We start from the raw sequence: 23,930 nt of genomic DNA on the forward strand, positions 1-23,930 counted from the left end.
TATACAAACACACACAGAGCATACACACACACGCAGATATGCAGGCAGTCACACAGACTCACAGACACACATGTATACATACAGACACACATATAGACATACATGCACACAGACACACACAGATACACAGACATACACATATATACACATGTACATACACAGATATACATACATATTTACATGCAGACATACAGGCAGACACACGGAGACACACACACACATAACATACACAGCCATAAACACATGTACACACAGACACTGGGATATATAAGTACATATAGACACTGTAGAATGATCTTAACAATTCCTCTCTTCCTCCAATAATTCACATTTCTAGGTGACTGATTTTCTTTAGCTTTAAATGAAAAGCAAAATGCTTTCTATTATACCTCTTTGTTTGAAAGTATATTTTTAAAAAGATTCTGAATGGAAGATTTTTTTTTTTCAAGTCCTCTCATCTTTTACTTTTCCGCTAGTGATATCCTCACGGAGTCCATTTGGACAAAGACTGTGGACAAGCCATTGGGCGTGACACCCGGCTTGGAGCCTGCCCTTTCAGAGCAGGTCAGCGCCAAAATAGACAGCAAAGGAGAACTAAATCCAGGTTGAACAATGCCGGCCCAAAAATAGCAACAGGGTTTATGAGCACAGCAGCAGGAAAGGCAGCTAATCACTTGCCAGGATCTTTTATTTGGATTTGTCACTATTGAGCGACACTGGGGACTTGAGGCCCCTGTTGGGCACACAAGTCCAGAATTCCAAATATGAGACTCTAATAATAACATCTGGTGCAGAACCGTCCTTCCATAGAGAGCTAAGGAGCCAGAGCCTCCCGTGCTCCCCAGGAGCCGGCGGGAGGGTTTCCTGAGCATCCGCTCTGCAGGGGCCATCCCACCATGCTCTGGTATGAATCCTCCATTCACCCTCACAGCTCCCATTGGGAGCTTTCAGTGCTCCACGCTACCAATGAGGAAACTGAGGCCCAGAGAGTAGGACGGCCCAAGGCCACACAGCTGGAAAGCTCTTCCTGTCACACCATGGATCTCGAGTGTTCTGTGCGGTAGGGAAACAGTCACCTTAGACACTCTTCACTGCAGAGGATGGTGCAGCCGAAAATGCAGATCGCAGGGTAACTCTCCAAGAGCACAGCCACGGAGTGCAGGAGGCAAGCAGAAGGGACAGAGATGCATCCCCTCAGGGATGGGTGGACGGAAGTGGCTCTCCCTGGTGGCCTGAGCTCTGTGGAAGGGAGCACCCTCAGCAAAGGCAGCCAGCAGGACAGTCAGTCCACATAACAAACAAGCCAGAAAGAGAGAAGTGCGTTTACAGCTCTTGACCACGCTGAGGACTCGGATGCAGACCGATATGGCTGGAGCTATGGGATGCTATAGGGAGGCAGAGCTAAGTGAGCCTGGAGGGGGCTTGAGGTTTGGCAATTCACAACCAAGATTCCAAACCAATGGATGCTGCCTGGAGGGATAAGATCTTAAAATGGGAAGTGAAAGCAGTGTGCAGGCATCGATCAATCTATGGAAGGAGGATTATTCTCCTGAAACACAGAGCAGACTGGCAGAAAGGGGGCCTGGAAAGGAGGACCAGCTGGAGACAACTGTGGAACTCAATTATCGGTCTGATTTGAACTGAAGCAGGAAATGGCCAACCCTAGTTGATATCTAGCCACAGACACTTGATGAAACCAAGCAATTCAGGAGTAGACTCTGCATTTCTTGCGGTCTTCATGGGACCCACAGACCCTAATTGGTTCTAATTGGTAGGGAAGGATCAAGACCCTAATTGGTAGGGAAGGATCAAGACCCTAATTGGTAGGAAGGATCAAGACCCTAATTGGTAGGAAGGATCAAGTCATTCTGAACTGATGGAAACCCAGATGTCAGCTTGGGTCCTCTCCGGCATCCTCGAATTGGGACTGACCCGTGGTTGTGGAGAAGCAGACTGCAGGCTCATTCCCTGAGGCAGGTGCTTCCTCCAATACTTGCAACTCTCTCCTTGGGAACATCAGCTTGAGCAGCAAACAGGGCATTTGGAAAGCTGTCAGTGGTCACATAGCAGCATTATCTTCAACAGGTTTATGTAATTGAGTTTCAAGTAAAGCAGGGTGGCCACGCGGGAGTGTTGGAACTACTCACAGGTCCACAGGACCGTGATGCATGAGGCCGGTGGCGATGGCTTCACTGATTCAGCTGCAGTCACACATAGTTTATAGAGAAGGCAACCCTGGGCTACGACAACAGGAAAACAGGGCCGTGCCCATCTTATTCATTCTTTATAACCAACGGCAAATATTTACTTAGCAATCATATGATGCCCATCACCAGATTAGACACTTATATAGAACTTAGAATTGTACTGAATGCAAATAAGATGTTAATTATTACAACTGAATGATGCCTTTATCGTTAAGACTCTAGATGCATTTTTAAGATACACTTGAGGGAGAAACATGGCCATAATGTCATTCATTATGAGGATTTTCAAAGAGAAATTGTTGGGACCCATATGCTTCCATATAAGCAACAGGATTTTAAAATTAGGGCAAAACCATGACTTGGTTTTGCTCTAAGATTCCTTTTCACGGCAGGAAATTCCCCTTCCTTCTGATAGGATGTTGTTTCCTTCTGGCTCTAAAGGGAATGTGACACCCAATTATTCGCCCAGTGGCTTCCTTCAGGACCCGGAAGATCCCTGAAATGCCTCTGGTTCTACTGAGAATCTGACCCAAACCACACAAACCTCAGAGACAGCGTGGGATGGTGTTTCAGAGGTGGTCAGACCGGAGGCCCCAGCCCCCATCCTCCCAAGCTCTCCCTCCAGGTGTGTCTGCAGAGAGCCAGCTGATGTCTTCCGGCCGCTGTTACCAGGTGCAGGGTCTGGAGTCTGCAGCTGCCGAGCTGGAGTTATTTGTAAAAAATGGTAGCAACAAGACAATAGATAGACATCTTGTCCTGAAAGCAGCAGGGCAATGACTCACACGGATGAATCATTTTAAATTAGTCCAGTGGGTCTCGGGGGAAGCAAGTTCTAAATTCAGGAAACATCAGGCTCTGACCAAGTGAAGACTGCCAACTCAATTTCATAATCCTACAACAAGAATTAAGAGAGTTTTTCGCTAGAAGAAAGCATAGAGAACATGTTATTATTCAATGGCATAATTCTGTAGATGTGAAAACAGAAGTCCAAGATCCAAAAGTCACTTAGCAAAGCCCAACAACACTGCAGGTCTTCAGATTCTCGGCTTGGGTGGTCTCTCTGCCATGCCATTGGGGCGCACTGCTCACGCTTTGGAAAACCACTGCACAAGCGTGTGAGAGCTTTGGGGTGACATGAGCAAATTATGAATTCCCCAGAGAAAACTGAGGCATGATTTTATGTAGCCAGGCAAGCATTACCCTGCCACTGGAGAAGCATCGGTTACAGCATAAATAATCAACGAGGCCACAGCCATAGCCAGAACTGCTCACCGAAAGTTTCTTTTTTGGTATGAAAACTATGAGTGTATTTTCCCTAAGAACTTTCTGGCAACATGTACAAATAAAGCCACATCCACAATGACAAACTGTGCTGGTTAGAGTTTAGCAGATGACACTCTTGTTATTGAAACAGGAACTGACTCAGCCTCAGCAGCTACAGATCATATATTTTATTCCGTTGTGTTGTCTCATTTGAAAAAAAACCTATCACATGGCAACACTGTTTGTTTTCTAAATAATACATTTTCTTCAGAGAAACATGTAAAAGAGAGATAAAGCCTTTGAGATTTTAATTAATGTTTTCGAGGAACCAGGAGATAATTTCTCAGTTAATACGTCAATATTTAAATACTGCAAAATATGTTTTCACAAATATAATAAAATCAAATGAGTATTTTTCAATGAAAGTAAATACACGTTTAATGTTTTTGAAGGACATAGATTCTAGTGTTTGAATCTGACTGTAGAACCTTTCATAACACTGAATAGTAGTAGTATTGCTATTAACTAAAAATGGATTTTTTAAACACATTATAATGTACCTTTTAAAGATTTTATTAACTTCAGAAATTTTGTTCATTATGACTAGGGCTGGGCTGAAGTTTGTCCATTAAGCCTTGACATCTACACAGTGCAAACTGATAATCTAAAAAACGTATCTCAGGACAAGTGCTTACAACACTGAAATTTTTCAGGATACACCGAAGGCAATCTGCCTGGTGAACACTGAGAATCTGTTTACAGTTCACGGGCTACTCCAGAACAATGCCTCTGCCGCTGAAAACTGCTGAAAATAAACAGAAAAAGATTCTTTACATTCTATGAGTAGATGTTCGCTAGTACACCCACCCAGACTTAAATGATTCCAACAGAAAAGCTGTCCTGTCTCCGCAGTGAGACGTGTGACACTTCTTGCAAATCATGGGCTTCCCTGGTGAGATAAGTCTCTGCCTGACGTACCATTTATTTTGTAAGGGGGTCTCCCACTGCTGGAAACTATTGCAAGACCACAAAACATCAGAGACCCAGGGAGGTGATGGCTGTGACCTCTACGCACAGAAGCCAAGAGGCCTCCCTAAGGCTAGACTGGGTCAGAACCAGGCCCAAACCCACGGCACATCTTCCTTGCCCGCCGGCTTCTCTCTGTAAACACCAGCTCCCTTTCTGTGGCTCAGTTATCTGCAGCCATTAGAAAGACATGGACTTTTTTTTTCTGCTTTTCCCTCCATAAATCTCAGAATGAATAGTTTCCATCTGTAATTGTTGGTTTTATATTTTTAAATAGTGAACTAAGAAACATAATGTCTCATTATCTCTGAAATGATTCGAGCATTTGCTGCGTGCAACTCTGTCGATAACAGCACAATACAGTCATTTTACTTTGTCTGGGGGGAGGGGAGACGCTTCAAGAAAGTTCCCTTTTTTTTCCTCTACTAACTCTGTATTGCTAGTTATCTGCTGTTTCCACACTCTGCATAGATCTAATTTAGGTATTAAAAAAAAAAAAGAGATACTCCAGACATTATCCTGGATTGGCAGTTCAGAAAACACATGTGGCTCCAAGCCTCCGTTGCAGATCTGAAGCAAATTATTTCTGTAAATGTGTGAAAATCTGACTTTCCTAAAAAATGGCTTGTGGTGCATATGTGCTCAAATCTATTCAGAAAAACCACAGCGCCTGACATTTCTTCTCCATTATTTCCCTTGAGACATGAAGAGTCTTGTATAATTTTAGTTTTGTGAAATGACAGGTTCCGTCAATTTGCTTTTTGGAGTAACATGTTTTCTTGTGCTCTGTCATGTCAGATTTTACCTGAAAGCACTGAGAAAGCAGCTATCTGCCCTGCCATCTGGGGAGGGCTTCTCGACTCATGACAGTGACTCGGGATTTCTCACCACGGAGGCTGGAGTCATTGTGGGAATGTGCTTATTTCATATAGGGCCAGTCATACCTTAACATTTTCACGGTACTATGACAACATGCTACTTTAAAGCACCTTTTTTTTTCCCCTTGGTCAGGCAGTTCTGGGATTTAACTCCTAAGCACACGCTGCATTTGAACAAGATAACCTTTTAAAATAGTGTTATAAATAGCACATCACCAAGCGGATTTTCTTTCAATCGCACGGTATCTGAGGACAGGAAATTCTAGCCAAATGTTTACTGTCTACTCAGTCCTGAAAGTTAATCGTTAAAACTTAAGACCTGGCATGTTTTTATTAATCTGTTAATCACAACAATACTTTATTTGAAAATAAGTCTAAAGCTATCAGGTTGGCGCAAAAGTATTTCAGGTTTTTGCGTTAAAAGTAATGGCAAAAACCGCAGTTACTTTTGTACCAACCTGATAACTCACTCAGGATGTAATCTGCCTTCATCCAGCTGAAAAACTCCAGCGTCTCATGAACCAGTGGCCACAGTAGCCACGAGGCCCTCTTGGGTGTGAACAAGTGTGCTTGTGTTTGTGCCTGTGTGCCTGTGTCTGTGTCTGTGTGTCTGTGACTCTGTATGTTAGTGTGTGTCTGTGTGTCTTTGTGTCAATGTGTGTGTGTCTATGTATATATGTGAACATGTGTATGTGTGCCACTATGTGTGTTAGTGTGTCTCTGTGTGGGTAAGTTTGTGTTGTGTCTGTTGTGTGTGTTGTGTCTGTGTGTGTGTGTGAACATGTACATGTGTGCCTCTGTGTCAGCGTGTCTGTGTGTCTCTGTGTAAGTCTGTGTATGTTGTATGTGTTGTGTCTGTTGTGTGTTGTGTCCATGTATATGAACATGCGTATGTGTGCCTGTTAGTGTATGTTTCTGTGTGTGTCTGTGTAAGTTTGTGTGTGTGTCTGTGTATCTGTGTAAACATGTATATGTTTGCCTCTGTGTGTGTCAGTGTGTGTCTGTCTGTGTGTGTCTTTGTGTGATTGTGTGTTGTGTGTCTGTGTGAGTGTGTGTCTCCACTCCCAACCAAGACGTGTTCTAGGGGAGGGGGAAACCAAGCACAGAAGTCTGTGAAGACAGCCTATGTTTGAGACCAGGTGGGAAGAACAAGTGCCGAGTCAGGAGGAGGCATTGAGTGGAACTTCGGGGACACGATCCTGCTAACTGACCCCAACCCAAGACCAGGAAGTCACTGCTTTGAGAGGGACATTTTGGTAGATCCCTGGGGCTTGTGGGCATCTCAAGGACAATATGTGACCCAGTGGATCAATAATCCAGTAGAGATGGAAATACAGAAAACAGAACCAAACCAAGTACCCGTCCTCCAAGTATTCACCCCAGCTCTTCACCCTTATGGCACCCAAGGGAAGAAAAACCCACCGCTGTCAGCGGGTGACACCTCCACCCAGTTTCACATCTGCAGGATCTTCCAAAGGAGAATTTGTCACCATGCTGTAAGAAAGCAACAAAAAAGCAGCATTTGTATTTAGTAGAGCTTCTATTATGATCTGACCATACATCATCTCACTTAATCCTAAACCAATCCTGTCAGGTCAGCGTGTCCTTAGAAGAAATTCAAGAGTTAGGAAACACGTCTGCCCTTGGGCGGCTGGTCAAATGGCAAAGATCAGGCTCAAGGCCGGGCTGGTCTTCAAAAGCAGGTCCTGTTTTGATGGCACCGAATGACACTGAATAATGACATCAGTTTAATGCCTGTTATGAGAGGTGATGGATTCCAGGCCCCATAGGCAAGCTTCCAAGCTCTATAACAGTCAATAGGGAATAGCGAAAACTCCTCAAGCCCTTTACTGTCAATTATATTTCTGGGCCATGATGCCTGCAACTCTCATCTCAGGCCATCTTTCCTCCAGAGCCCTTCAAACATGTCAAGGGATCCTGGAGGTGGGAAGGAGACACATGATTCCCCATCAGCTTCAACTTTGCAACTCAAATGTCGCTTTGAGATTTGGAAATGACCATGTGGACATCAGGGTGTTCTGGGCTTTTGTGAGACCCACTGGACTCCAAACTGTGAGGGTTTCCGTGTTTGTGTCCAGTCACAATGAGACAAGGGAGGATCACGAGTGAATCAGAAAAGACCCAAGCATACACTTCCACAAAACCTGCACCAGCCTAGCTTGTGTTTGGTCCAAGCACCAGAGCTTTGGCACCACAGAGACAAACCCTGGGGGAAGTTCTGGAAGGAGGTACTGGCCTCTCTGGAATTCTGTTTCTAGGAGAGCTTCCAACAGGACTTGGGGTGTTCTAGGCTCTTCATCTGATCAACAAAACTGTAAAACGGGGATGTTGTAGTGGCTGTAGGATTGTAAAGTATATGAGAGCTGAAGGGGCTTTTGAAGGGGTAGAAACTGCTCTGAGCAGTGGCTGACCCGCTCTCCTCCATCAGAGTCAAGTACTCTTCCAAAGCACTGGAATAGAAGGCCCTTCCCATGCACGCACGAATGCTGTGTTTTAGAAAACTTATTTCTTCCAAGAAGTTCTACATAGGTCCTCATGACCTCCCTGCAGTTTATATTTGAGGTCACCTACAAACAAATGTTACCCAATAAAAAAATTGCGATGTGTACATAAAGAAATACCTCAATGGATATAAAATCTCTAAATATCTTTTAAAATTAAGACTAAAAAAGAAACTGTTTATCATGTTGGTAACTACATCCTGCACACGCTTCCTGACAGATAACACTACACCTAACTTTCAGCCATGGCTTCACTTTTCACTTTTCATTTTTAACTAAAAAAAAAATCTGATCGGGCCGGGCGCCGTGTCTCATGCCTGTAATCCCAGCACTTTGGGAGGCCGAGGCGGGTGGATCACGAGGTCAGGAGATCGAGACCATCCTGGCTAACATGGTGAAACCCCATTTTCTACTAAAAACACAAAAAAATTAGTTGGGTGTGGTGGCGGGTGCCTGTAGTCCCAACTATTCGGGAGGTTGAGGCAGGAGAATGGCATGAACCCGGGAGGCGGAGCTTGCAGTGAGCCGAGATCGCGCCACTGCACTCCAGCCTGGGCAACAGAGTAAGACTCCATCTCAAAAGAATAAATAAATAAAATCTGATTGACACCTAATAATTGCATATATTTGTGGGGCACACAGTGATGTTTTCATACATATGATGTAAGGTGAGCGTATCAGGATAATTCGCATAGCCATCATCTCAGACCTTTATCATGTATTTGTGTTGAGAATATTCGCTGTCCTCCTCCTAGCTATTTGAAACTTTAGAATATATAGCTGTATAGTTTCAAATCCTCCTTCTAGCTATTTGAAACTAATGTGTACTTATATAGTTAACTATGCATTATTATATAACAATAACTATATCATATGTGATTAACTATAGTCATCTAGTACAGAACACTAAAACTTATCTAGTTGTAATTTCATATCTTTTAACAAACCCTTCCTTGTCCTTCCCCTCCCCCTCCCTTCTCAGCTTCTAACATTCTCTTTTCTTCTTACTTCAATGAGACCAACTTTTATTTAGCTTCCACATATGAAGGAGACTATGCGGTGTTTAACTTTCTGTTTCTGGCTTATTTCACTTAACATAATGTCCTCTAGTTCCATCCATGCTGCCATGAATGACAGGATTTAATTCTTTTTTATGGTTGCATAATATTCCTTTGTGCATATGTACTACATTTTCTTTATCCACTCATCTGTTGTCAGATACCTCAGTTGATTCCGTATCTTGGCTGTTATGAATATTGCTACAACAAACATGGAAGATTCAGGTGTCTCTTAGACATGCTGATTTTCTTTCCTTTAGATAAATGCCCAGTATTGGGTCATATTTCTATTTGTGCTTCTGAGGAACCTTCATACTGTTCTCCACAGTGGCTGTGCTAGTTTACATTCTCATCAGTAGTGTATGAGAGTTCCCTTTTCTCTGCATCCTAGCCAGTATTTGTGATTTTTGTCTTTTTGATAATAGCCATCCTAACCAGGGTGAGATGATATGTCACTGTGGTTTTGATTCGCCTTTTCCTGATTATTAGTGATGAGCATTTTTTTCATATATTTCTTGTTCATATATGTGTTTTCCTTTGAGAAATGTCTGTTCAGGTCATTTGCTCATTTTTTAACTGAATTGTTTACTCTTTTGCTGTTGAGTTCCTTGTATATGCTGGATATTACGCCCCTAGCAGATGAATAGTTTGCAATTGTTTTCCCATTTTCTTTAGGTTGTTTTTTCACTCTGCTGATTGTTTTCTTTGCTGTGTGGAAGCTTTGTGGTTTGATGTAATCCCAGTTGTTTATTTTTGCTTTTGTTGTCAATGCTTTTGAGATTCATAAAAATCTTACGATCATAAAAATTTATAAGATCTTTCTCTAGAACAATGTCTTGAAGCATTTCCTCTGTTTTCTTCTATTAGTTTTACAGGTTTGGGTCTTACATTTAGGTCTTTGATTCACTTTGAGCTGATTTTTGTACAGGGTGAGAGGTGGGGATATAATTTCATTCTCCAACACCTCTTCATGATAAAAACTCTCAATAAATTAATTGAAGGACAGTACCTCAACATAACAAAAACCATATATGTCAGACCCACAGCTAACATCATACTGAACAAGAAAGAGATAAAAGCTTTTTCTCTAAGAGCTGGGAAATGACAAGGATACCCACTCTCACACTCTTATTGACCATAGTCCTGGAAGTCCTAGCCAGATCTATCAGGCAAGAGAAATTAATAAAGCAAATTCAAATTGGAAAGGAGAAAGTTAAAATCGTTTCTGTCTGCAGACGATATAATCTTACACAGAGAAAAACCTAAAGATGTCACAAAAACAAAACTGTTAGAACTGACAAATTAAATAATGTTGCAGGATACAAAATTAATACACAAAAATTTGCAGTATTTCTATATAGGAAAAATAGACTAGCTGAAAAAGAAATTAAAAAGGCAGTATCATTTGCTATAGCTACCAAAAAAAATACCTATGAATAAATTTAACCAAGGAGGTAAAAGACCTCTACAAGGAGATTTATAAAACACTGCTGAAAGAAATTGAAGAGAATACAAACAAATGGAAAGACATCTTATGCTCGTGGATGAGAAGAATTAATATTGTTAAAATGCCCATATTACTCAAGCAATCAGATTCAATGTGCTCCCTATCAAAAAATACCAATGACCTTCTTCACAGAAGTAGGAAAAAAATTCTAAAATCTGTATGGAACCATGAAAGATGCCATATAACCAAAACCATCTTGAGGAACTAAAACAAACAAATGAACAAAAGAACACAAAGCTGGAGGTATCACACTACCAGACTTCAAAATAGACTACAAAGTTACAGTAATCAAATCAGCATGACGCTGGCATGAAAAAAGACACACAGACCAATGGAAGAAAACAGAGAATCTAGAAATTAATCCAAGTATCTATAGCTAACTTAGATTTTACAAAACTGTCAAGAACACTCATTGGGGAAAGGAGAGTCTCTTCAATAAATGGTGCTGAGAAAACTGGATATTAATTCTTCTTTCTAGACAAATGTCACCTTACCAGGGAGGCCCTCCATAACCATCGTATTTGCTAAGTCCCCTTGCCCACCACTTTCCATTCCATCCCTTTCATAGCATTTGTCCTCACCTGAGACATTATGTGCTTACCTGTTCCTTATTTTTCCCTCCACCAGAACATGAACTGTGTGTGAGGAGGGACTTTGTTTTGATCACTGCTGCTTCCGGAAGACACAGACAATGGCCAATGCATAGTAAGTGCTCAAAACAAAATATGCATTTCTTTAAACACATTGAAGTCTTCGTAGAAGAAGAGCAAAGTATTGACTGGCCGAAAAGTGCTACCAGATGACAGATAGAGATTTCTGACTCATCTGGATGTGCTGATGGAAATGAGAAAGTTGCATGGAAGAAGATGAGATCTTCTGAATTGATCTAAGTGGGATATCCCTTTTATTCAGGAGGGGATTTCAGTTTTCAAGAAAAGCACCACAGAAATTGGGCCCCTGTACAAATTTGTCAGAATCTCTATGTGGGTCCTCTGGTGAAAGGATTCTCATTTAGGGTTCTTCTTGAAATACTAAGAAAGGTTAGAACTTTGCCTTCTCATTTCATCCTTTCTTTCTCTCACTCTTTCTCTCATCCCTCTGTGTTTAAATGTCTTAGGCTTAGCAGGCTTTGTAAAACTCAGTACATTAAAATGGAAATAAAATATATATATATATATATTTTATATGCTAAGATAAAAGCATAACCATGAACACAAGTTTAATTAGATCATTTTGGAGTTCTTGAACTTAGTTGTTGATGACATTCAGGGCCTCTGGTTTAAGTTAAAGAACCAGGACTATAATTGTGTCCCCATTCTCTCCAGATCCCACTGAAATAAAAATATAGCATTACAAGAAGAACCATATAACAGGAATTGAATAGGGAGTCACTACCATATACAAGATTTCAACAAGGTTCTAGAAAACAGAAGGTGGGTGGCAGAGGGTTACACAAGGTTAGCAGGCCAAGAAGTCTGCAGCCTGGGGGACACCGAAAGTGGCTTTCAGAAGAGGTAGGCCTCAGTCCACCCAGGAAGCCCAGAAATTTCTGTGCTCAGATCAGCACACAGACTGGAGTATAGGAGGTGGAAAGGGCTGAAGACAGAGGAGCAATTGAAATTCTATCTGTGGGGCAATTGTACCTGTCAAAACCTCACCCTCTTTCCCATTTTCTACCCATCACTCATGATGCTCAGGAATTTATGTTCCAGCAAAACACTCCTCCCAAAAACACTCTCCCCCAAAGAAACTAGAGAAAATGTTGGAGACAATATCTTTCATTGGTTAAATTTGCAGCCTGTGGCCAGCTACCTGCACACATACTCTAAATGATTTGCCCTTTACAGAGTCCTGGATAGAATTCCTACCATGAAGAGATCAGTCAGGACAAAGCCTAGGAAACCATAGACACCCAGGTATCACCAGCATAAAAGAACCAGAAATGAGAAAAACTAACCAGAAAGCCAAGTGAAACACAAAACTGAATCTGATCACAGTGGAATTATCTTCAAAGGCCCAAGAGAAATTTATACCAAAATTTCTATATTCAGTGAAATTATTAATCAAGCGTATGAGAAGATTAAAAAAAAATTGAGAGTCAAAGACTCAGAAAGGTGACCTTCCACACATTCCTCAGGAAGTTACTACAGGATATATTCCAGAAAAACGAAGAAATAAATCTAGAAAATATGAAAATGAAATCCACAAAAAGTGGGGCACCTAGGGTCAACCTTGACACATGAGCTAAGCAAGCTTTGACTGGTTATTTGTAGTCTAGAGGCCTCTGTTCAACAGTCCAGTAGATTTTCCTTCAACTTCTTCACATGTAATGAAATACAAAATATTTGACATTTCTGAGTTGGCATAGAATTTATCCCATGGATATGTATTTACTCAGGACCATATCACACATGCTGAGTTTCCTAAGTACAGACATTTAGAATGTGAAATTAAATCAGCTGTGACTTATGAAGGATAAAAGAGTCCATGTTTATTTAAATTTTTGTATGGGAACAAAAGAGAATGAAAATGAAGCAAAATCATTAATGGATTAAAAAAATTGTGTCACAACCGACGATAATTAGACAATACTTTGAAGTTCCATTTTTAACTCATGGATAAATTCTGTATTCATGCATATCGTCATTCAAGGATTCACTCACTCAGTTAAGTATTTATTGAATAGCTGGGAGAGTCCAGACATTATACTAAACACTGGTTTTAAGAAGGAATACGTACCCTCTTGTGTTCAGGCTGACAGAGGAGACAAGGACATAAAGCAATAACTAAAGCCAGAACTGCAAGAAGGTAGAGACACCATGGAAATATGAGTAGGGTTCATTTGTTTATTTAAATAGTGTATTACATACTTGCAGGTGCTTCAAACCTGACGACCATCTACCAGTTTCCCGTCCTTGTGAAATTTCCTTGGAAAATTTTTAGTGATTGCTAAGTTTTTAGAAGGCATTACTGGTAGCTCATTTTTTTTAGAATACAGTTGACCAAAGTAAGATTAAAAGTATTCAGAAGCAAATATAACCATAACTTATTTAATTTACAGGGGTAAACTGTAATCTTACTTGCAATTGTCAGCTTCAATTCTTTTAACCCAGCTGTAATTTTTTTCATGTTCCCTACTTTTTTTTTTTTTTTAACAACTTAATGCTCAATGACGGGTTTTAGATTTATACCAAATGTATCAATCACCAATCTTTGGCAATCTTCCCTTTTCTTTTTGCCTTCTTATAAAGTCTAACAGTTCTGAATCTTAATTTCTAAAGGGTGCTTTATAGACTAATAGATAACACTAGTACTTTTTAAAACTCTTAAGGTGAGTGCTTGCTGACATTTGCAAAGGGAAGAAAGATGCTGAAGACTCAATTACTATTTCCTAGCAACTGAGTCTAGGAGGGAAGAGAAATATTCACAAACAGCTGTAATACAAGACATAAAAGACAACAGTACCCCTATAGACAGGCAAAAACTCAGGGAGTTTACCTCCCAAGCACCGTTCTGCAGGAAGTTAAATGAGTGGCATTTCCGACTCAAGCTATCAACTCTGTCCACTTCTGCACATCCCATAGTGGCAATGGGATGTGGAGATGGAAGTCGATCCCTTCTCTTAGAAGCTCACAGACCTAGGAGGAAGGCAGAGCAATCCACCAAGACTGCAGGATCCATAGCGCCCAGGGAGACCAGTGCAGAATCCTCAGGATCCGCAATGAGAGCACCACGTGGTTGCTGCAGAAAGTGAGGGAGGACAGCAAGGGGGGTGCTGCTCAGGGCACTGGGGAAGTCCAAGGGACAGGTGCACTGGGGAAGTCCAAGGGACAGGTGCACAGGCTCTCAGTGAATACAAGGGAAGACACACTCCTGGCTAACTTAGAAGGGCATGGAGGAAGCAGCGGCATTCGGATGAGGGACCATCCCCATAGGGGTACCACAGCACTTCCTAGTGCCAAGGGCATCTGGCCCGAGAGCACAGTGAAGCAGTAAAGTGTCCTCTGCAGGACTCGCAGCCCACTGCAGCCTCCTTGGAGACGGGACCATGGCTCACCTCATCTCCCTGGTACCAAATTCTAATGATAATCCTTGGAAACAAGTCTGCAACCTTCTCTTTCAATTCTCTTGGTTACTATTACACAGCAGTGGCTGTGCCTCAGCCTCTGGGCTCAGAATCCCGGGTTCAAATCCCTGCCCGTTACTCTGTCCAAGGCTGCAGAGCTGCCCTGTGAGCTCCTGGACTCCCTCCTCCTCTACCGGCCACCTGACAGTCAGTGACCTCTGGCATGTTAGTTCCTCTCCCCCACCTCAGTTTCCAGGTCTATACAGCAGAGATTATGGTGGCATTTATCTCAGAGGGTTGCAATGTGGAACACCCACTGAGTGTCATCTTTCCTTATGACCTTTCCTTAACAAGGCTGGGTGGCTGAGCCAGATAAATACTTCCTGTGCCTCGGTTTCCTCGTTACTCACAATGGAGGTGGTGGGGCCATCCTGAGGATTACATTAAATAATCCATATCAAGTTACTGGGAAATGCTGTAGTCTTCACACTTGTTTCCACTGAGTCTGGCTTTATGATATCAGCTTAAGATTTATTGTGATTGTCCAGTCTTCTTACCTCTTGCCTATAATATCTTGCAATATTTAATCCATTATTCTACTGCTAAGCACTATTGAACACACGTTAATTTATATGGTTTTGCTGAGTGTGGCAGAACAAAGACATGGCCTCCCCAAAGATATCCATGTTAAGTCACTGGAATCTGTGGACGTGGCTTGACTTGGAAAACAGATCTTTGCAGATGTAATTAAATTCAGCAGGTTGACAGGGGCGTATCCTGCATTATCCAAGTGGCCCTATGTCCTATGACAAGTGTTCTTATAAGGGAAGTGAGAGATACATTTGACACCTATAGAAGGGGAGGCAGCAACATGACCAGAGGAGAGACTGCAGTAATGCGGCCACGAGAAGCTGAAAGTGGCAAGGAACCGATTCTCCTCTGGAGCCTCCAGAAAGAGCATGGTCCTGCCCATGACTCAGTGTAGATTTCTGGCCCTCAGACTCTGAGAGAATTCATTTCAGTTGTTTTGAGCCACTAAGTTTGTGGTGTTTGTTACAGCAGCCACATGAGACTAATACACTCTATTCAAGTACGAACTTTCTACTCTGACTCATTAGATGCCTTAAATCTGCATACTATAGCTATAATTAGTTACAAAGACAGGGATTCTAAAGTTAACTCCAAAATAACCTGGCTTTAAGTCTTCCTCTCAGCATCAACATAGGTTTCAACAAAATGGTTCAGTCGAAATTATGAGGCCCTGAGCATGGTGAGCAAAAATGCCAAGCCTGGAACCAAAGGTACCCCAGACAAATCCTGGCTCCTCTCTTCATCTCCCTTTCAGCTTCAGTCTCATCTGTACAGCAGGGTGTTCAATAGAAATGGCCTCCATAGTATGCTGTTAGGAGGAATAACTTAGTACCAAATAAGGGCCTGTAGAGTGCCTAGAGAGCAGGTACAGGCAGCAGGCATAATTTTTAGCCTATCTTATAGGCTAGGAAACTGAGGTTTAGATGTGCTGGATAACTTACCCAAGTCCCATGGCTATTACGTTTCAGAATTTGGAGCCAGATCTCATTAACCAAGGCGCACTGCAGCAGGGCACCTAATGTTCCCTGCTCTAGCATATTTCCCCCCAACTTTTTATCAGAAACGTTTTCAAATATAAAGAGAAGTTTAAAGGATCAGTGAACACCCAAACACCCTCCACTGGGATTCGAAAATTACCATTTTACTATATTTGCTTTGTGGCATATAAATCCATCCACCCATGCATCAATCACGGATCCATCCTTCAAGCCATCTGCCCCTCCCTCCTCCTCCTCCTCTTCCTTCCCCTTTTTTTCTCTCTCTCTCAATTTCTTGAAGTTTCAAAGCATACAGTATGCCTTAGCATGCTTCCCCTCTGAACACTGCAGCTTGCATGTTATTACTGTGAGTTCAATATTTGTCTATGGCTCTCTTCTTTTTGGTGGGGAAGAGGGAGGTAAATTTGCAGAAAGTTAAATGCACAAATCTTAAGTATATCAGCCAATCAGTTTGGGAAAAATGTAATCTCCTGTGTAACCCAAACCTTTATCCAGACATTAAACATGCCCACCAGGTCAAGAGAGCCCCCTCATGCCCTTTCAAGTCAATCTCCACCCCTGCTCACCATGGCAACTGACATGCTGGTTCTTTTCTCTAAATATCAGTTGTGCATCTTCTAAAATGTAATCAAAATGAATCTTGCAGTAGGCATTCTTGCACGTGAGGCTTCTTTACTCACCAAATGTGTCTGAGACACACTCGTGTTGCTGCAGGCTCTTCTGTTGATGAGCAGCCACACATCGTACAATTCACCACATCTTCCGGTCATTGACTCCTGGACAGGCTCCAGTTTTTGACTGTTGCGGATAAACTGCTATGAATGAGGTTGACCAAATCTCTTTATGGCCATATTCTTTTAATTTTTTTAGTTAAATGCCTGGAAAATGGAAGAACTGAGTCAGAGGATAGGTGAATGTGTAGTTTTATTAAAAACAGCCAGACTTTTTTCCAGAGAGCTGGTGGCATTTTGCCCTCCGACCAATAGTTGAGGAAAGTTCTGCTGGCTCATGACATGTCCTTGTCAACACTTGGTATTGTCGAAGTTCTTAATTTTAGCCACTCCAGTGACTTTTATTTCACATGTCCCTGAGGACAACAAATGTTGAACACAGTTTTAAGTGCTTATGAGTCATCTGCATATCTTTTTCTGTGACGTGTCTGTTCAAATACTTTGCTTATTTTTAATTTTTTCAAAATATGTTTATTATTGACTTCTATATGTCATTTATATATTCTGGATACTTGTTCAATACTAGATGGATGCTTTTGAAATTTTCTCTCAGTCTGTGACTTATTTATTCATGTTCTTAGTGTTACCTTTTGATAAAGTTTTAAATTTGATGAAATCTAATTAATCACTTTTTAAAAATTTTTGCTTTGTGTTTCCCAAGAACCCCCCATCATTATTTTCTCCCTTTTTTTCTTTTCTGAAACTTTTGTAGTTCTGCTTTTTTATGTACTCTATCATCTGTCTTTACTTACTTGTATGTATAATGTGAGGGGGTAGGGCTGAGTTTCTCTCTCTCTTTCCCTCCCTCCCTCCCTTTCTCCTTCCCTTCCTTTCTTCCTTCCCTTCCTCCCTCCCTTTCTCCCTCCCTCTTTCCCCCTTTCTTTTCTCTTTTCTTCTTTCTTTTCTCTCTCTTTCCTTCCTTCCTTTCTGCGTGTCTGTATGCCTCCTTTTTTCCCAGGTGTCCCAGCATCATTTGTTGAAGACTTTCCTCTCCCCATTGGATTTCTCTGGAACTCCACTTCTGATGTATGGAAAAAAGCCACAAGAGAACATTGCTTCCACCTCATTAACAAGAAAAACTCAGCTACTCTACAAAATCTTATTTTTCTTTAGCCTATTAAAGAGTAAGGGCCACAGGCACCCAAAACATCTGAAGGGAAATGGTGCCACAGATTGTTTTGCCTTTGGAAAAGTAGAAGGAGGAAGCAGCTTCCATTCTAATAATCTGTTAATGGGTAAGCCTGGGCTGGACCACAGTTTGGAATAAATGGGATCCCATTCTCACCTACAAGTTCTTCTCCACAGGCTTCTACCAGGTGCTCACAGGGAAGATCAGTAGGTAAGGCAGTAGGCCCCAGAGCCACCACCTGCATCTCTAGACCCCTCCTCTAACGAAGACAAGCCTCTCAGTGCAGGACAGCAGGATGCTCCCTCAGGCCCAGGTCCTACATACCAAGAAGCAAGGGTCTTCTCTTCCCAGGAGAGGGGCAGGAAACTCCCTCCCACCTACCACCTGTCCTCTGACAGATACAGATAGTTTGGCTTGGTGAAGGAGAGGAGGCAGGGACACTGAGAAAGCTCTAGCCCCAAAGCACAAAGGCACAGGGCCATCCTCAGATCAGAACTGAAAACCCACCCTGCCCTCTCCAGGAACCCATCTCCTTCCCCACACACTTCCATCACAACAGGTGTGCAGCAATGGCCAAAGCAGGTGTGCAACAGGAGCACTGAGGGGCACCCAGGCACCCCAGTCTCCACGTTAATCGCAAGGCAGCAGCAGCCCAGTGCTGGAGAGTTTTAACAAGTCTCTCACGCATGGAAAGGAACTACAATGACAAAACCAAAACCTAGCTCAACTACTGACTGACCAGGCGGACCCAATCCCTATACCAGGGATTGGCAAATTATAATCAGCCAGCCACATTTGGCTTGTCACTTGTTTTTGTAAATAAAGTTTTAACGGCAGACAACCATGGCTATTCACTTACTTGTTGTCTGTGACCAGCTTAGGGCTACATTGGCAGAATCAACAAGTTACAACAGAGACCCTGTGGGCCACAAAGCCTAAAGTATTTACTTATGTGGCCCTTTACAGACAAAAGTTTGCCAGTTCCTACCCTATAAAGACAGCTAGAGAGAAGGGATGTGCCCATTTTAGGAGAAATTTCTACTTATGTAAGTCTCTACTATTCTGCTCAACATATGTTCAATTTAATCAAATGTTAAGAGCCACACAAAAAGCAAGGCAAACAACACATTGTTAAGAGACAATCAATAAAATTTGGCCCAGAGATTAACAAGATACCGAAACTATCAACGAAGGACTTTAAAATGGCTATGATTAAAAGATTAAAATAATCTAGTGGGGAAAATGTAGACAATAAAAAGATGGGGAACTGCAGCAGAAAGAAACTATGAGAAAGAATAAAATGGAAATATAACAAAATACTATCACATCTAAGGAATCCCTTCAATGGTCTCATCAGCAGACAGGATTCAGCATAGGAAAGAATCAGTGAATTTGAAGGCAGGTCAATAGAAATTATAAAAAAGAAACATATTCAGGAAAAAAAATGAAAAAATGAAATGGAGCATCTGAAATCTGTGGCACAATATATCCAACTGTTAAGCACATGTGCAACTGGAGTTCCAGAAGGAGAAGAGAAGCAGAATGGGACAGAAGACATATTTGAAGTTGCAGTGATCAAGAACTTTCCAAGATTTAATGAAATACAACAAACCACAGATACAAGACCTCAGTAAACCACACAGGGATTGCTTTAGTACCTTTTTGAATTTTTTTTTAAAAGTGTGTAAGAATGATGGTATTTCTGAGCTCCATATTCTGTTATATTGATTTAACTGTATCTACGCCAGTGTCACACAATCATGTTCAATTTTGCTTTAAGTCTCGAAACACATAATATAAAACCTTCAGCCTTCAGGACTGGTTTAGATATAGCTCTCTTCAGCATTTTCTATACATTTTTAAATCAGCAGGACAACTTCAACAAAAAAGCCTGCTGGGATTTTGATGGGAAGTGTGTGGAATGCACAGACCAACTTGTAAAGAATGGATATCTTAACCACACACGTGGTATAGCTTGTACCTGTGGATATTCCACAGGGAGCTCCTTCTGGAGCCACTATTGTGAGGTGAACTTTACAGCTCTTCCATTTTACAATTATATTTTTAGAGAGGGCTACTAAAACTAAGGTCTTAGATAGAAGTTCTACCCGACCAATGCCCTAGAGGTATCCTGTCCTTGTATTTATTATCTTGCATATGTTGATAGTAAAGTTCAACATCTTTTGAAAACTATCAATAGGGCATTTTCCTTCATTATTCTCAGCACAAATTGTTAAAGAGTGAATCCACTACACCTTACATGTTATGTAGTAACCCTTTTTTTTTTAAGTAAAAAATTCATCTACCTCCTAAAAAACGCTACAGAGAGAAAAGGCAACTCACTATTGAAACAGAGCTACCTGCAAATGAGACAATTAAGAAATGAACATCATGGGGCCAGGTACAGTGGCTCATGACTGTAATCCAGCACTTTGAGAGGCCGAGGCAGCGGATCACTTGAGGTCAGGAGTTCAAGACCAGCATGGCCAACATGGTAAAACCCCATCTCCACTAAAAATACAAAAATTAGCTGGGCGTGGTGGTGCATTCCTGGAATCCCAGCTACTTGGGAGGCTGAGGAAGGAGAATTACCTGAACCCAGGAGGCAGAGCTTGCAGTGAGCCAAAATTGTGCCACTACACTCTAGCCTGGGCAACAGACGGAGACTCCATCTCAATAAAAAAGGAACATTTTACACTTACATAGGACCTACCATGTAAACAGAAGTACTTTCTTAACAATTGTATTTTGCACACCCAAAATAAACAGATGAAATAAAAGGTTAGTTTGCTCCAGAATAGGCAATATACTGGTACAGACAGACACCAAAACCAAAACCAAAAAAAAACCAACAAAACTGGCTTCTTGCCCCAAAGTTGGAACATTCTCTGTCAGTATAATTAGGGGGCATTATTTGGAATTATCCTCTGAACAGATTCGTAAGACTTCCCCTAAGAGTCCATCTTGAATGACCTAGAGCAGGAAGATCAAATGTACTCAATACCAACATGTCATCTCATTAATTTTTAAATTACATTTAAAATTAGGTTTCAAATGTATACTTTTATTTTTTGAGAAGCAGCGAAGAGAGCTTCCTGGTATGAAATAAATGAGTGCAGCCCGGAGGCCTAGGAGGAAAGGGAAAGACAGTGGAGAGCAGGGACCTATAAGCGGGGACTGAGGAAGTAACACCGGGGTGCAAGGGGGGTGAAGTGGCCCCCAGGAATGTGTAAAGGAGCCACCGACTGTCACCCAGAAGAATCTTTACCTTTTGAAGACAGTGGCAGAGACTGGAGCGGCTCAAGGTGAGCAGAGAACGAGGGTCACGCCCAAGAAATGGAGTTGATTATGTTCTCTCCAAGACTGCGAGAGTGAAAACAGAGCAAGGATCTTCAGCGAGGAGCGGGAGGAGGAAGCACCTGTGGGGTTACCGGACAACTCGAGGTCCAACTCTGTCTCTGATTTGCTTTGTGGCCTGCAAAGTTGATTTCATTTTTCTGTCTGCATTCACTCATCTGTTAAAAAAGGGGCGAGGGATTATCAAATAATCAAGAGCAAACTTAGAAATGGCTAAATGTTGATCAAGTGAACATTGCCTTCAATTTATTGAATGACTATTATTTGCTACCAAGCAGGGATTTTAATCCATTAATTCTTCTGATTATACCAAACTCATTCTAACGGCCATTTTAATCTCCTATTTAAATAATGTGACCAGGGACATGCGCACAGGGTGGATAACTAGAGGGTAAAGTTCATCATCTTTTTATATCCTGCCATACTTGCCCCTTCTGAATTAATCAGGCCCTCTGTGATTCTTCGTTGCTCTTCTTAAAAAAATCAGGTGCAGCTATTAGTGTTCAGATGCAATGCATATATTCTCTGTCACATCAAAGAAAATATTTTTTCACCAACTGGTTACACGCTTACTAGCAATAAGGACTTTTGTTTTCAAACATCTCTGCACTCTCCTGGCAGCCTACCTGTGCCTGTTTTGTAAATTTCTGTGTACCAATACCTGGCCAGTCATAGGATGTGACTAATATGTGTTAAATGGTTAATGAGTGCAGCACGATGCCATGGGATCTATTCTATTTGAAATTTAGTGTTCATACGTACCATGTTTTTAAATCTTTTTTTTTTTTCTGAAAATGACAATGCCTATTGTACTGTATCTGCATTATGACTAATCAGGTTCCCTCTTGTAAAAATACACGATATAATCTTCATACTGCCGGACAAGGTATGTTAAGAGACAAGGATGAATTTAAATTTTATACGAATGTGGATTAAAGAACATTAGGACAATTAATAATTAATTGTCCCAAAGATAAGCTGGGACACCCGCTCACCAGGACGCCCACACACCTTGCAGAGGCAGCCATCCTGGCCTCTCTGGCCCACACAGAGCCTTCCCCTTCATCTCCGGCTCCCCCTGATCCAGGGTGCCTGGCCCTCAGCGGGGTTCTTGCTCCACACTCCTGCTTACTTTGGAACTAGTGGGGCCAAGGTCACAAGCGCCAATTACTGAGCGAACCCTGCCCCCAACACAACGGCTGCCCAAACGCTCTTGGCTGCCAGTTACTGGGGCCCGGTCAGTGGGCACTTGGGTAAATCTGTAAATGGTTCAAAACAAAGCCATTTGCATTCCTGGAAACAGTTAAGGTACAGGTCCCCAAGGAGGGCTGGTCCTGGCTCTCGGTTGCTGGGGTAAATGTTATGAACACTGGCCAAGAACACTGTCAATTCACTCTGCACAACCTTCACAGCCCACATACCACAGGTACAAGACAAACCACCCTTCTCCACTCCAGACTCACTAAGGTCCCCACCTAGTCTTAAGCCACAGGCTTCTGCCGGACTCTCTAAAATTTAACATACAAAACCCTTTTTTTTTTTTTTCCTAGTCCATTCTTTCAAAATGTTTAGTGTCCGTTAAACTCTATTTTGAAACAAAAACTATAATACAGTTACAATTCAGTTTCCCATTTTGGATTTAAAAATGCTCTGGTTAGCGTTCTCGACATTTTTCTTAAAAATTAACATTACGGTATATTTTCGGAGATAATTTATATGGAAAAACACACACACACTAAATGTCGGCTTCCACCTAATTTAAATTGTTTACACATTCATGGGAAAACCTAGCTGTTAACCTTGGTGAGGGCTGAGATCGCCCTCTACAAGATAAACACGTTTCTCCCAATTCCAAGGGGAGCCTGTGTGCTCCCCTCCCCCACTCTGGTGGACCTGAGGACAGAGGGGAGAACGGACGTAGGAATCGATGGGGACCGAGAGGGGCTCAGGGATGGAGGGGGACAGAGAGGGGAACCCCAAGGTTAGAGAACAGAGGGGGACCGGGGGATGTAGGGCAACAGAGTGGCGTAGAAGGGGACAGTAGGGGACGGGGCGGCCCCACGCGTAGAAGGGGACAGTTGGGGACCGGGCGGCTCCGGGCGTAGAAGGGGACAGTTGGGGACCGGGCGGCCCCGGGCGTAGAAGGCAACAGCTGGGGACGGGGCGGCCTCGGGCACAGAGGGGGACGGGGGAACGGGGCGGCCGCGGGACCTGACGGCCGAGAGAAGCAGGACGGGGCGGCCGCCCGCGGGGTGCGCTGCCGGAACCGGGACTCGCGCGGCAACGGGGCCCGGCTTGGTGACCCGGACGGGCGCGGGGTGGCGGGACCGGGCAGCAGGGAAGGGGGACTGGGACTGGGGACGGGCGACGCGGCCCGCCCGGGCTCTCCCAGCCCCGGATCCCTCAGCCCCGGCCGCAGGCGCAGCACAGCGCTCGGCCGCGCACCTCACAGCGCGGACTCCTCCGGCGCGCCGCCGCCCGCGCCTTATATACCCTGCTAAAAATAGCCTGCGAGGCCACTCTCCAATCAGAACGAGCAGAGTTCGAATTGAACCAATGGTGCGGGCCGTGATGGAGAGTCTCGGTCACGCCAGGCG

At 42.7% G+C, this 23,930-nt stretch overlaps 1 long non-coding RNA gene across 5 annotated transcripts; it reads right to left on the reverse strand.

The window, feature by feature from the left end:
• Nucleotides 1–392: 392 nt before the first annotated feature.
• LOC103887258 lies at nt 393–23,531 on the reverse strand. 5 transcript variants are annotated; one of them, XR_001906131.3, is made up of 6 exons: nt 22,345–23,531; nt 21,245–21,491; nt 16,797–16,994; nt 6,797–6,868; nt 4,031–4,275; nt 393–3,099 (listed from the first exon to the last, which is right to left on the reverse strand). It is a non-coding gene; the product is annotated as an uncharacterized LOC103887258 (long non-coding RNA). The 5 variants fall into 5 exon arrangements; XR_001906134.3 differs by lacking the exon at nt 393–3,099 and having other exon boundaries at nt 3,644–4,272; nt 22,345–23,530; XR_001906128.3 differs by lacking the exon at nt 393–3,099 and having other exon boundaries at nt 3,644–4,275; nt 22,345–23,530.
• Between the last annotated feature and the right edge of the window lie 399 nt (nt 23,532–23,930).

This window comes from Papio anubis, chromosome 11 (assembly GCF_008728515.1).
Source record: "Papio anubis isolate 15944 chromosome 11, Panubis1.0, whole genome shotgun sequence".
Lineage (NCBI taxonomy): Eukaryota > Metazoa > Chordata > Mammalia > Primates > Cercopithecidae > Papio > Papio anubis.